Source organism: Dama dama, chromosome 27 (assembly GCF_033118175.1).
Source record: "Dama dama isolate Ldn47 chromosome 27, ASM3311817v1, whole genome shotgun sequence".
Classification (NCBI taxonomy): Eukaryota; Metazoa; Chordata; class Mammalia; order Artiodactyla; family Cervidae; genus Dama; species Dama dama.
The window spans coordinates 32,505,001-32,517,855 of NC_083707.1; the positions used below are offsets into that span (position 1 = coordinate 32,505,001).

The following is a 12,855-nucleotide window of genomic DNA, read 5'->3' on the forward strand; positions in this document are numbered from 1 at the left end:
TTCACTCAACAGAAAGAGGTCTTGGGAATGGTTAACTACAAAGGAATTTCACCAGGGGTTGGAAAGAGGCGGGCTTAGGATGGAATGTGTGATGAGGTGAAGGTGTCCAGCTCAGAGGTATTATACATAGTTCAAATAACGTCTGAAAATAATCAGGAAGTGGCAGCATACAGATCTCCTTGGGGGCTCATCAAGCCAGCACCTACTCCCTGATTAACTTATGAGTTCTATCAGCCATGTAAATTAGACTAGGCCCACTAGCCCTGGGCTTGGAAGAAGTCAAGCTGTGGGAATGTACATATTTTAATAAAAATTGAATATATATCCCACAGCATCACTCCAGGACTCTCTCAGATTTATCATTCTTGCTGGCATGTAATGCATTATTGCTATCAAATACGTTAGTGGACCTGGTAGATTTGGGAAAGAGGGTAGAATATTTTGTGGCAAGATTTTTGTAAAAACCTGTTTGCATATTTCAGCTGCATGGTATGAAAAGGTGTAAGCAAACAGCACCATGCGTCTTAGGTTTCTTGGGATTTTTAGTCACACAACTTTAACCAGATGTCTGCTCTATAGTGGGGGACTTTTTATGTAAGAGTGTATATTGCATGCAGCTGAGATAAATAAGCTTCATAATTCATGTTCAAAAGTTGGTTCCAATGGCCATGTAGCCCAGAAAAGACAGCTGAGACTTGAGGGGAGATTGAAGACTCAATGGGATCTCCTGATAGTAAGAATGGAAATAGAAGTAAAGGAACTCTCTTTCTGATTACATTTGAAATTTTTGTTTAGCATGTCAGCTTCCTACACCTTCTCTTTCATGTCTTATCTACTCTGAAATGCATTTAGTTATGTCTGTCACCCCAGTACCTGGGTGCTTAGGTACTAAAAAGTGCTTTAAGAATGCAATTTGAAGATTGATAAATCAGGTCTGTTTAGCTCAGGGGAAAGAAAAGCTAAGTGGGGATTTAGTGGAAGGGAATAATATTCCTAAAAGGAAATCAGTTTGGTGCCAGTAAGGTTTTTGAAGTAGAAACTAATTTGAAAGCATAGAGGTCAGGACTGAAATGGAGGACTGGACTGGACTATCATATTTTAGCAATTTGAAGGGAAGTTTCCTTAAACACAGTAAGTAGATGGAATACAGAATAGCTTGCCAAAGTCAGCAGTGGAAATAGATTCAGGGAACTAAATGAATTTTTGGAAAGTAGGGACGACTGGGGTAGAGCCACAAGCAGCATTTTAGGAGCTAATTCTAGGAGACATGATAAATGTATTTGTTGAGTGTCTGTTATAATTTCAGGCCTTAATGGATATGTGGTTTTTCCCCTCAAATTTCAAATGTTCTAGTGTGTCTACCTTACCCCCTCTCTAACTTTGAATTTTAATAGCCAAAAACAGTCAATAATCTTTCCTATTAAATAATGCATGTACCCTTCACTTTTACAACCCCCCCCCCCCAAGAAAAAGGACTGCAGGAATCCTATGATAAGGGTGTATGTATCACAGGAATCCTGTGATAACTTTTTTACAGCAGTACTTGAGGGAAAATGAAGAATATAACAGTATTTATTGCAGGGAGACAAATTACAGTTTTTGTTTCATGTGGAAAGTTTAAGGGTGGCAGCTTGACAGTAAATTCCATCGAAATCTATCCTGCCAGAATGCCAACATTGTTCTTCATTCATTTTAGTGTAAGGTTTAATTATTTGCTGATTTTTAATACCAGTCAGTCATTCTTAGCATCATTGAATTAACTCTGAACCCTATATCAGTGAAGAGCCTTATGTTGCCCCATTTTATGATAACAGTGTAATACAAATTAAAATTGCATCTGTTAAGATTATATCCTATATTTAGATTTCAGCACACAGAACATAATATTCTCCTGAATATAATGGTTGGAGCCAATAACCTGTAACCAATTGCATACTTTTTCTATTGCAAAATCTGAACTATAAGGATTACATTTTGGAAAAGACTGTAAATCTGTCACCACTAATCTAATCTTTACAGTGGCTTTGTAACCAGTTAGAGACTAAAGATCATTTCTTCTCTTGCTCTGATTTTAATCATAACACATATTTGATATTTCATAACTTTCTTTTGTTCCATCAGCACGTGTATTATAAAGTGTACAGCATTAATAAATAGAAGCATAATGAATGTGACTAATTGATTTTGGCAGTCAAAGACTGGCACACTTTTTATACAATAGGGAATCCATTCAAAGAAGCTTAACTGCTGTTGAGAACAAGTCTTCGATGCAGTAATGGTTTCTAATTTGGATTCTGTGTGAGATGAGCAGAATGCAGTTATTCATAGTACTTCACCACTTATGACTGTTATTTTTGGTGTTTTTACTTTGTTGGTAATACTCATTGGATTCTCATTTCACAAGATGAAATTTTATGTTTTGGTATATGTACAAATTCTGCAGAACAGTTGTATATGCAATTTTTGTAGGTTGCCTGATTGTCCAAACTAGAGATACAGAACATGGACAAGGGGCCATAGCCAGTCCTTTTCCCTGTTTGGGATCCAACTTCATTATGTTTTCTTGCCTCTGACTTTTTTAGTACTGAAAGCAGACTGTTTCTCCCTTCATATCCATTGAAAGCCACTGACTCAGAGACAAAACAAGTGTATTAACTTGTAAGCACAAATGCCAAAATACAGCTTCTAGTAGATGCTAGTGAAAAATTAATTCATTGAAACTCCAAGGGGAAAATAAGCCTGCATTGTATAATCGGTCTTACCTTTAAAAATGTGAATGGCCTTCAAAACCAATTTTGCCTCCTTTGTAAAATCTTTGAACACTAAATTATATTACATGTCTGCAATTTAATAGTGGACATGAGATCAAATTGGGTGTCACCGAAGCATTAATCAACCAAGTGTCATTACAGGTAGTTAACGACTCATGTGTTAAGCTTTGTCATTTGAAACCTGAGAGAGTGTGAACCAACAGACTCATCACTTACTGTAGTCACAACTGATTTAGAAGAGATAAAGAATGACTGTTGTTGAGGGCATCCAAGAACTAAAATTTATATTAAAAACAACTGTTCGCCATGCCGCCTGGCACCACTGAAGGGCGAAGATATGGTGCCTGATTGCAATTAGGACAAATTCTAATGGGAAGTCGGTCATTTCCAGGCACAGTGCAATTGATTTTCCACCAATCCGAATAGGGAAGGAGATACTCTAAGTCTATTATTATTAAATTATTTATGAAGTCATATTAAATCTGGTCATCAGGTGAGTGAAGATTTTCCAATCACTGTGATGACAGGAGCCAGAAAGAGTGTTTTGTGACTTGAGCATCAGATGTTATTTTTGATTGTGGTGATTGAGTGCTCAGTCGTTAAAGACTCTGCCTGCAATGCAGGAGACCTAGGTTTGATTCCTGGCTCAGGAAGATCCCTTAGAGAAGGAAATGGCAACCACCTCCAGTGTTCTCGCCTGGAGAATCCCATGGACAGAGGATCCTGGCAGACCACAGTCCATGGGGTCGCAAGAGTCGGACACGACTTGGTGACTAGACAATGACAATGGGGTGATTAAATGAGATAAGTGAGTTTTTCATTAAAAAAAAAGTCACTTTCATTAACATCTTCATTTTAATTAAAGTATTGCTAGTTCTGACTGTGAACTCTTGTTAGCTCTTTGAAATGGAATAATGCATATTGGGAAAGATGATGCCCTAAATCAGTGTTTATTGTATCATTAATGAAATAAAGAGTAGTGACATATCAAGTGTCTTTCTTAAAATGCCCTAATAAGATGCAAAACTTATGATTGCCATAAATTGTCATTGACTCATACACACTGAGTGAACACAGTAAAGATTTATAAGGACTTTATTAATAGTTTGAGATTAACCTTTGGATCTCTTCCTCAGTTTTTTAAAACTGCTAGCCTAGTTACCCTAAACACAGTTCAAGTCCCTGCATGATCTATTCCCCAGCCTTATTTCTGTGCCCTGGAAGCAACTTCAGGATAATTGCTTTCAAGAATCACACAGGGGCTTCCCTGGTGGGCCAGTGGTTAAGAATCCACCTTGGAATGAAGGGGCCGTGGGTTTGATCCCTGGTTGGGGAACTGAGATCCCACATGCCACAAAGCCACTAAGCCTGAGAATAGCCGCTACTGAGCCCACGTGCTCCAGTGTCGGCGTACTCTAGAAGCCTGAGCGCCACAACTAGGAAGTTGGTGCACTGCAATAAATATATATATTAAAAGTAAAATCATACAAGCTGTATTGGAGGACTTTGCTGGCAGTCCATTGGTTAAGACTCTGCACTTCTGCTGCAGGGGACATGGGTTTGATCCTTGATTGGAACTCTGAGATCCTGCATGCTGTGTGGTGTGGCAAAAAAAAAAAAAAGAATCACACAAACTTGTCGATTCTAATTTATTTAAAATATGAGCAGTACCAAGTTTACAATCTTAGATGAATCTTTAATGTCTCTGATCCTTGATATCCTTATCTATAGAGTGAAGAGACTGGACTTAATCATTTTAAACTGTTTGGTTTTTTTTTTTAATTTTCTATGACATTGATGGTATCTCCCTTATAATTTTATAAAGGATAGCAAAAGTAAGACAAATCTCAACATGAAAACTGCCTGCTTGGCCCTTGAAACCTGTCATTTCATCAATAACTTGAAATTCTGGACTTTTAGGAGGCCAGGAGGCCTGGAGTCCTGTAATAGGCTTTATTCCTCACTCACTGTCCACCCTCAGCAAGTCACCTCATCTCTTTGAGTCAGTTGTTTTATCAGCAAAATGTGAGTTGAAAATACTAGTGCCAGGCACTTTAGCATGACTGTCATGAAGATCAGTTGAGACAACGTGTTAAAGTTGCTTAAAAAGTGTAAAGCAATAGGAAAATGGAATCTGTCAAAAAATGTCTTGGCTATATAGGAACTGCTGAGGCTAGATTCAAGATGGCCTTCCGTTACAGAGAGAGTTATATGGCTAAAGGCTAAGGCAAAACCACTTCAAGAAATAAAGCAAAGTATTGTAAATACTTAGCCTGTTCACGGAATAATTATGGGCTTCCCTGGTGGCTCAGGGAAAGAATCTAGCTGCAGTGCAGGAGACCTGGGTTCAATCCCTGGGTCAGGAAGGTCCCCTGCAGAAGGGAATGGCAACCCACTCCAGTATTCTTGCCTGGAGAATTCCATGGACAGAGGAGCCTGGTGGGCTATAGTCCATGGCATCTCAAAGAGTCAGACACAACTGAGAGACTAACACTTTTTCATCCAAGGCAAAACCATCTCAAGAAAGAAAGCAAAGTATTGTAAATATGTAGCCTGTTCATGGAATAATTAGAGTACCAGGAACATTCAGGAGGCATCTTTGTGAAAACTAAGATGTGTTACATCACCCCTTTCTCTCCCTCACACAATATGAAGTCTATATGTAGACAAGGAGAGGTTTTCAGACATTCATAGAAACCAGTGGGTGTAGGTCCAAATGATACAGGCTGTGTACTGAGTCTTCCTGTAAACTGCAGCAAATCCGAGGAAGATTAGCCCACATTCTCAGCCCACACACGCTTGGTGTTCGTGGGTCACACTGACGCGGTCACAGGATGGGGCCTGTGTCTGGGTACCCTGCGTGCCTGGAGGGCATCTTTGTGTGATTGGCATGGCGCTCCCGCCAGGGTCTAAGTGTTGGGCGTGCATTCATGTCGTATTTAACAGCGTGGCTCAGTCAGTTGGGTAACTTGGGCAGGTTTCCACGATTTCTCTTTCGGAAGATAATTTTATAGATATTTAACTCCCTCCCCCTCCTCCCTCCCTCCCTCCCCCAGATTTAAAAAAATCAAGGCTTTGCTGTTGTCTATTGTGGACGGCTTTTTGTTGGGAAGTCTGTACCTCTCCTGGTATGTGTTTGGGACCGGGTGCACGCTACACCTTTTCAGTTCCACAGGGATGGGACCAGATGGAAGAATTTGATTATCTAGCAGTAGAGGACCAACTGTTCAGTTGGATACAGAACCGGGAGAAAAGGGTTGAAGAGATCTAAAATGGCTGTCGTATGTGGAGCCAACAGTTTCCGAAGGGAACCAGGCAGGCACTGAGGTGTAGTAATGCGGAATCTCTTCCAAGTACCAGCTGGGGCTTTCAGGAGCCGCTATCCCCACAGCAGACACTCAGCAGGCTCCAAGCAGCTTGACTTTACCATATGTGGAACTTTTTATTCTCCACCTCGCTCCCCAGAGGCACGGGCCACAGGGACAGGAGAGGCAGGTGAATTGCTCTTAATGCAGAGCACTAAATCACTGGGTTAACATGAGAAGCCTGGCGAGAGGAAATGGATCTGCAGAAGACTGACTCGGAGTCTCTTAACCTTGGAGCTATTCTGAGCACCAAAAAAGATGCCGCATAATGTTGCATTAGGCTTTCACCTTGTGCAGGCTCTCCTCGATGCGAGTGACCTTTCCATCCTCGGACAGATTTTTTTTTTTTTTTAAATGCTCTTAAAAGCCCTTCAGTACCTCGGCATGCTAACTGTACATTTTTTATTCACACGGAATCATACCTTTCCAGTAATGAGGGAGCCGAGCTGCACTGCAATCTGTGATTTGTGCGAATTTCTTGCTTTCTCTCCGTTCAGACACCCCAGTTTGACAGATGGGGCACAGAGCCACAGAGCAATCCATAACTCCAGTTTGTATCATAAATTTCTAGTCCCTCCTCCTCCACCAAATGCCTACTTAATGGTAGCTAGAATCCTCATGCAACAATGTTGGCATGCGTGGGTACAATTTAAGACATTTCTTCCGGTGGGCCTTAGGAAATCATTTTTACAGTAAAAGGATCAGGAAGGGCTGATGAAGTTTAAAATTAACAAGCATCCACCTGTGTCTGAAAATGACGCAAATAAATATTTACTCCATGTGGTCCTTTCTCAAAAATGTTGAACAGGTAAGTTTTGTAAATGTCTTGCAATTTGATTGGATTTATTTAATTCCTAAACCACCTCTGTCATTTTGGACTGTGTTACTTTTAGCACTAGTCCATCTACTTCCCCTTAACAACTAAGCCCATTATTATAGGAGTACTTAAGTGAAGAGATCTGGGTTTTGTATTTTTTAAAAATCTGTGAATTTTGGACTGGTCAGGAGACAAGCAGCCCACAGAAAAATGTGGAAAATTGCGGTGAATGTGAAATCTCTAAAAAGCAAAGCTGCATTTTAGACAGCTTCTGGGTGAACTGTCATGACACCATATTGATTATCATTTGGTGACCATTTTCCTCTGAGACAGTAAGTACCATTCAGGTGAACCAGGTAACCTGTGTACAGAAACAGAACACTCAGCCATCATGTCCTCATGCCTTAAGGAACATGTGCTGGGCTACAGTTGAATCAGCAGAAAAACAGTGATGAGAAATATATAAAGTAAAGCAGATTAAAGTTCATTACTAGTTAATGAAAAGAAAGGAAATGTAAACATTATTTTCCAATGCTAATAGCACATTAGCTGAATAAAAAGCATGTGATATGTGTGCTGTATTCATTAATCCATCTCTTCAACAAATCAGTGTACAAACCAAATCAAATAGTGAACCAGTATTCATAAAGTTGCAAATGGAGTTGATTAAACAAATTCATGTTAATACTTGAATACAGGGTACTATCTTACAGAAGGAAGCAAATTTCTACCAGTTATTCAGCTATATGTTTTCTGTAATAATGTATATTAATAGAGACCTGAATATTTCTGCCATTATTGGGGTCATTGCCATGAAAAGAAGCTATGGTCCTGTGTGGGGAAAGTTTTGAAGTCTATTTTTGTAATCAAAGTATATCCACCAAAAGAAAAAAAGGGAAATTCATATTATATATTTCGTGAAGTATATTTCTGGGCTTCCAGATGGCGCTAGTGGTGAAGAACCTGCCTGCCAACACAGGAGATGTTCAATCCCTGGGTTAGGAAGACTCCTGGAGGAAGGCATGGCAACCCACTCCAGTAGTTTGGCCTGGAGAATCCCATGGACAGAGGAGCCTGGTGGGCTACAGTCTATAGTGTCACACAGAGTTGGACACAACTGGAGCGACGTATAACGCACACATGAAGTATTTTTTTATTATCTTTAGAGGCGTGGGTGCATGTGTACCTCTATCACTTGTTGAAAAATAATGATTTTCAGAATTTTTAATGTGCCAACATAAAGTTCTGGAACAAGAAATGTATCATATGGTGAAACAAAGACAAAAATCTTGTCTAAGAAAAATCCAAGTAAGTTCAGCCTACATTTTGAGACGCATCTTAGTGAATTTCAAATGTACTCCACTACTTTGGAATTTCAAACGTCAGGATAACACTTTGTTTTGTTTATGCTTCCCTTTTGAGCTCTAGTGAAAGGGTAGGGGATGAAGTATGTAGCAACAGGTTTGATTTGTAGAAAAATTTCTACACTCTGCCTTTTTTTAAATGAAGAGTGTATTTTTTAGACGAGTTTTGGGTTTATAGCAAAACTGAAGAAACTACAAAGATTTCCTATACATATATACATGTATATGTGTGTGTGTGTGTGTGTGTATATATGTGTATATATATATATATGGCTTCCCTAGTGGTTCAGTTGGTAAAAGAATCTGCCTGCAGTGCAGGAGACCTGGTTCGATCCCTGGGTCAGAAAGATTCCCCTGGAGAAGGAAATGGCTACCTACTCCAGTATTCTTGCTTGGGAGATCTCATGGACAGAGGAGCTTGGCGGGCTATATTCCATGGGGTCACAAGAGTTGGACATGACTTAGTGATTAAACCACCACTATAAATATATATATTAATTATATATATACTTTCTACCCCCACACATGCACAGCCTCTATCAACAGGCTCCACCAGAGTGGTCCATTTGTCACAATTGATGAACCCACAGTGACACATCATAACCACCCCCAATCTATCGTGTATATGAGCATTCACTATGTGTGTTGTACCCTCTATATTTTATTCCATTAAAAAGAATGGTAAAAAGCTTAATGTGATGGAACGGCAGAGTTTGCGGGTGGGAAAGTACATTAAAAGATTTCTTTGAAATCTGTATTTATGAAGTGAAACTTTATAAATGAATGGCACTTTTGTGGCCTAAGTGGGCTAACCCCACCTCTAACACTTTTTGGGGGGAAAGACTAAAAAGAGGCCAGCGGCTGCCGGAATGTCGACTGGAGGCCGTTACCGATGATTGAAGCCAATTAAACACACACACAGTGGTTCTTTTGGTGTCGTTTGGCAGAAAAACTATGAAATGGAATCACACGATAAGGAAGAGCCCAGGGTACGCCCGGCTTCTTGCGCACATGTGCTAGAATCACTGCAACTCATAAATTCAAATTACTTTTAAAAGCTGGCCATGATACATTTGCTCATTAACCATATGGAAAATGGCACTCAGGAATTTTCTACAGTGTATTTTCAAAGAAAGAATCCAATTGCAGACAGACATTCCTCCGTCCCGTGTTTATGCAGCTGTACTGGTGATTAAATTACACCAACTCAGGCCCACATGTAGCCACAGAACTTATTAGTCGGCGTACAGAGTACCTTGTAAGGGTATGAGAACCCACAGTGTGATGTTTGCTGGCCTCTTGGCCACTGGCTCGAGCAGGCATCAAAAGTCACGCATGTGCTTAGAGGTCTCTGGAGAAGGGGCCGTGGGACAGAGCGGGGCTGCTCACACGGCGTGAGGCACTCTGACAGTCTACCAGGGGGGACCGTGGGATTGCGGCTGTCAGCAGTTCCAACAGTGCAAACAGTATGAAGAAGCTTCCACAGGGATTGAATTACTGAAGACTTCTGCTCCGTGTTTTTTGGTATAATTGAGAGCACAGAGGGAGCTTGATTTCTCTGTCTTATGATTTGAAGGTGAAGACAAGAGCCTGCAGGGCCCTGTCAGAGTTATGGGCATGCTCAACCCAGACTTCAAAAAAAACCTAATTCCCAGAAAACCATGCAAGGCTGAATTGCTTACCTGAATATAAAAGATTTACTTTCACTGAATCATTTAACACACAAACCACATTAATTGCATTTTGAAAAAGAAAAGAAACCCAGAATACAGTGCGTCGGTAGGAAAAAAAAAAAAAATATATATATATATATATATATATAAAACCAATGTTAAAAGAGGCACTTCTGTTTTAATGCCCATTTGAAGGGGAAATGGGTCCATACAGACGCTTTGACATCCTGGGCCACACACAGGAACACCCAAGTTGTATCTTTTGGAAAGAGCAAGACATCAGCGTGCATTATTATCTCTATGGAAAATGAATGAGTGCTCCTCCTCTGTCTCCTGGAAGTGTAGCCACAATACATCCGGGTGTATTGTATTTATACTTTGCTGGTGGATGTAGCTATTATTCCAGTTGCACACACAGGAAAAAAAAATAATAAGGGTTAAAAAATGCCAGCTGGCCATCCCGTGTCACTTTTCAGAATGATGAACTGAGTAGCTCTCTCCATGAGTAGGGATCAAGGGTACTTTGGTGCGGGTGCCCATACGCTCTCTCCTCTTGCCAGTAGACCCGCCTTTCTCTCCCTTTTTCATGCAGAGGCTGTGGCACGTGCTTCCCTTGTGTGGGGAGAAGCCAAGCATGCAACTGAATCCTCCTGGGGGAGAGCAAACATCTCTTGAGATGTGCCCCCAAATGAGAGAGCCTCGCCTCGCCATCCCCACCCACAGTTGAGCTGAAACTGATGATGATACATTGGACTGTTTTGATCCTCTTCATTTTTTTCCTTGCAAAAATGTGGCCCAAATGCATGACGGAAATAAAACCTGCTTGGACTGGTATGCTGGCCTGGGAGAAAGTGTTTTACAGGGGAGAAGTGTTTTGTGTGCATACAGTCTTCTCCCAGAATGAAAATGTTGCTGCTTTCACCACCAGTTGACCCCCTCTCCCCACAATGCCTGCCCTGCCCCAGCTTGACACCAAGAATGTCTTTAGGCACCCTTCCATCTTCAGCCAAATTAACCCACTACCGGTACAGCCCTGGATGGCACAGAAGCTGCTAATATATTTACCCAGTTAACCAGCATACTTTATCTAACTATTCCTGCTTTAAGCTTTTAGGGGAAAAAAAAAAAAATACCACCGTAGAACAAATACCAATTGTTCGCTTCACTTTCACATGGCCAGCAAGCAGATCTTTTCCAAGTGGGAGTAATATCCTGTTAGCTATGTTTAATTCTTATTTTACCTGGGGGATTGAGAGTACCAAATGATTTCAGCTGTTCAGGCATTACATTTCGGTCTGTCCTCTCCTTCTGCCCCTGTCTTCCTCACATACCCCTTCTGGGACCTTCTTACCATTTAGAGTGAAAGGACAGCTTTTTCCCTGAACCAAAACCAGCAGGACCTATTCAGAAAAGGAACCTTCTGAGATGCTGGGAGGGAAAGACATGCGCGTGCGCACACACACACACACCCCACTCCAAATGTACCATTCTGCCTGTGCTTGGCAGTGCCCCCATACCTGCAACATAACCATTCGTCCTTCACCAGGTTCATTTCACTGCCCACTTAGCAAAGTAGTAATACTTTTGATGAGGGATGTGTGTGTGTACAAGTAGCTTTTGGTTGAGGGGTGCGGGGTGGGAGTTTACCTTTGGCCATGAAATGGACACCGTGCGCCTGGTGTTACCACAGGCGTTCTGTTCCAATTGCATTGTGTCTTAACAACAAAGCCCCCCGTGAAACTCAATAAAATTACCAATTTCACAGTTGATTTTCTTCTTGCTCTGCTCCGTAGCCCTCACACTCCTGGCCTGTCTCCACACACTGCAGGGGATGGTGTCGGACCAAACCAATAACACGGTGCTAAAAAGGGGCTTGATATAAGCCAGACTGCTCTTGATTCTAATTAGTGTGTCCAGCAACTTTGAGATCTTTGAACTCTCTTTGTCGTGAAAAATGATGCGATCAATTTATTCTGAATTGGAAGAACCCGGTTATCTGGGCAGTGATCAAATCACACACTTTGGTGTGATTCAGGCCATAGTTACATTGCCCAGAACTTATATGGATCCACTTTATTTCTCATACTATGCTGTGTTTTCTCCTCTGATATTATTGACTCTGCTAATTTTGGTAATTTAAAATCAATCAAAACTGTATGACCTAAGGTATGTGAACCTTGGGATCATTGATTAGCAAGCAAGCATTCTAGATCTAATTCAGCGACTAACTAGCTGTGGGATCCTGAATTATATCCCTTCTTGTCTCTGTCTCCCAACTAATAAAAAGATAAAATTAAGAAAAGGCAGTTGAGGAAAATATATACAAGTGCTGCTTTATTTTAATCTTTAGATTAATAGTTAGAATAAATAATGAATGTACTTTAAGGCTCTGGTGAGTTAGGTCTTGGGATATTAAATCCTGCCAGCCTTGTTAACTACAAACTAAGAATCTGACCTAATGCCCACTGCAAGATACAGCTTAAGGAATTGAACCTAAATTATGATGAATAGGTTCAGTGGTAAAGAATCTGCATGCAATGCAGGAGAAGCAGGAGATGTGGGTTCAATCCTTGGGTCGGGAAAATCCCTCGAAGCAGAAAACGGCAACCCACTCTGGTATTCTTATCAGGAAAATCCCATGGACAGAGGAACCTAGCGGGCTATAGTCCATAGGATTGTGAAGAGTAAGATATGACTGAGCAACTAAACACACACATATAATGAGTATGTGGTTCCATGGCAGAAATAGTTCAGTCACAGAGATAACTGGCTTTATTTCAAATTCTACCCCTTTTTTCAGGAGCCACATTCAACCCTAAGCCCATCCCCAAGTTTGATGTGTATTTAATTATCAAAGAATCTTTG

General features: G+C 40.8%; 1 protein-coding gene across 4 annotated transcripts in view; it reads left to right on the forward strand.

Annotated features, from left to right (window-relative positions):
- Positions 1–12,855, forward strand: part of ZNF521 (zinc finger protein 521) — a 305,133-nt gene that overhangs the window by 188,224 nt on the left and 104,054 nt on the right. The window lies entirely within an intron of this gene.